Genomic DNA, 2,500 nt, shown 5'->3' on the forward strand with positions numbered 1-2,500 from the left:
AGGTTTTATAAAATTCCGCAGGAATTCCATCCAGGCCGGAGGCCTTACCCGAGGGTAGAGTTTGAAGAGCAGCTTGGAGTTCCTCCAAAGTTACTTCCTTGTCCATTTGTAGAACTGCAGATTTTGACAAGGTAGGTAAGGAAGAAGTCAGCACTGTTACCATTTTGTTGTCAATTTTCGGAGCATGATAAAGTTCAGTAAAGTAGTGTCTGAGTGAGGCTCTGACATCTTTTTGATTGTGTGTTATCCTTCCTTCCTTTGTCCTTACTGAAGTTATCTGCTGACTTCTCTTTGTTTGATCTTCCAGTCCAAAAAGAACTTAGAGGAAGTGTCCAGGTAGCACAAATTCTCCAGTCGGAGACGAATCAGCGCTCCTCTGGCTTGCTTTGCACAAAGTCCAGCAAGAAGAGCTTTTTCTTCGCCAGCAAGAGGTTAGTTCTTTCATGATTTGAGGCCAAGAGGTTGGTCTGCAAATATAATATTTCTTTGGCAAGCAAGGATTGAAGGGCAGAGTCATATTTGGTGTGGTAGGCTCCATATTGTTGGCAAAAGGATCTTATTTGCACTTTGACGTTGTCCCACCATTTTCCAAGGCAGGGGAAGGAAGTTTTACGTTGGAGCAAGGCTCTCCAGAACACACCAAAGGCATCGACAAACAGTTGGTCATCCAAGAGGCTTGCGTTGAAGGTCCAGTAGGCAGCACCACGATTCCGAACTGGTTGGTGAATCCGAAGTGCGACCATGTGATGGTCTGAGAAGCCGCTCGGAATAATGTCCATATTGCTCACAACATTTAAAAAGGTACTGTTGATGTAGAAACGGTCCAATCTTGCAAGTGATACGTGGCCTTTTGAACACCGACTCCACGTGTATTGGCGGAGAGAAAGATTGCGGATTCTCCACACATCAACCAGGGAAAACTTGGACAAGGCTCTCAACAAAGGCGCTGCGCTTGCTGGGTGCGGCTCCTCTCCATTACGGTCAATGGTGGGGTCCATCGTGCAGTTAAAATCTCCACCCAAGCAGACAAGTCCATCAAAATCAATGTGTACAAGAGACGTTTCTAAGTGTGTGTAAAAGGTGAGTCTCTCTGTGCTATCGCTAGGTGCGTAGACATTCAGTACGGTGTGTTTAAAGCCATTATGCGTGAAGGTGAGTGAAATTAAATACCCTTTGATAATCTCATTAAAAACAACACTGGGACTACAAAAGGAAGGTTGTAAATAAACAGCCACCCCAGCCCTTGGGTGTTCCAGACTACTAAAAAAACATTTTCCCCTCATTATCCTTTGCCATTCACTTGCACAAGAGGAGCTACATCTTGTTTCTTGCAAAAGCAAAACATCAATGTGATTTGTCTCAACAAACTGTTTAACTTCTGCTTTACGGATGGAGGAGCGTCCCCCATTAATATTTAAACTCGCTATAGAGAAGGCCATAGGCTAACATAGAGTTAGGGTGTGTCAAAAACTTAGTCTCTCTGTGTCTGCAGCTTATTCTTTGCTTTACGGATGGAGGAGCGTCCCCCATTAATATTTAAACTCGCTATAGAGAAGGCCATAGGCTAACATAGAGTTAGGGTGTGTCAAAAACTTAGTCTCTCTGTGTCTGCAGCTCATTCTTTGCTTTAAGGATGCATTTCCGGAGTCGATACACTTGTGATTCCGTCACACCAAGCTGTCCGGCTTTGAGGAGCAAAAGCTTCGCAGAGATTATAAAGCCGGATAAGTCAGGGAAAAAGTTTTTAATTTTAACATGTTTCTTACGAAAGGTGTCATGAAGAAACTTTATGATATCGGCAGGTGGAACACTGGTAACACTCTCCGAATCTTGGGAAACTGGATCATTCCATGCTTCAGCACCGCCACAAGAAGCAAGTGATGAGTCCCCGTCCGAATCATAATCCGAGTACTGATTGGTGTCCATTACATTATCGTTATGCTCCAAAGATGGAGCTGATGGTTTAATAAGGGAAGCCTCACATTCCGCTTCCAAAGGGGGGGAAGGAGTCGGAGGAGTCGGGGAAGGAAGAGTGGAGGGAGGAGGAGTGGGGGGAGGTGGAGTGGGGGGAGGTGGAATAGGGGGAGGTGGAGGGGTGGGAGGTGGAATAGGGGAGGTGGAGGGGTGGGAAGAGGAAGAAGATTAGAAGTGCGAGGGGAGGAGGAGGAGGAGTGGGAGGGTGAAGAAAACGGGGAGGAGGAAGAATACTAATGGAAGGAACGTTATATTCCGCTTGAGATGAACCTGGTGTTTCACTAGTTGAAGCTTTACACCCTGATTCAACCAGGTTTGGAGTAATTGGTGACTTAGAAACGGTACACATTTCACTGTTGGTCTTTTCAGGGTCTGGGGTTACAGTGGATTCGGTGTTAATATCCAAGGTGCCTGTGACTATGGGAGTGGTCACGTGTGCTCCCTGCTGCACAAAACCAATCTCCTCCTCATGTTCACTAACCCCACCGACAAAAAAGTCATCATCCTCTGGAGCAATTACATCAAA

General features: G+C 45.8%; 1 protein-coding gene across 3 annotated transcripts in view; it reads right to left on the bottom strand.

Annotated features, from left to right (window-relative positions):
* Nucleotides 1–2,500, bottom strand: part of FAM120A (family with sequence similarity 120 member A) — a 131,277-nt gene that overhangs the window by 28,480 nt on the left and 100,297 nt on the right. The gene's annotated exons all lie outside the window — the stretch shown is intronic.

The sequence above is a fragment of the Eptatretus burgeri genome, chromosome 10, assembly GCF_056783735.1.
Source record: "Eptatretus burgeri isolate ZD-2024b chromosome 10, Ebu_testis_v1, whole genome shotgun sequence".
Classification (NCBI taxonomy): Eukaryota; Metazoa; Chordata; class Myxini; order Myxiniformes; family Myxinidae; genus Eptatretus; species Eptatretus burgeri.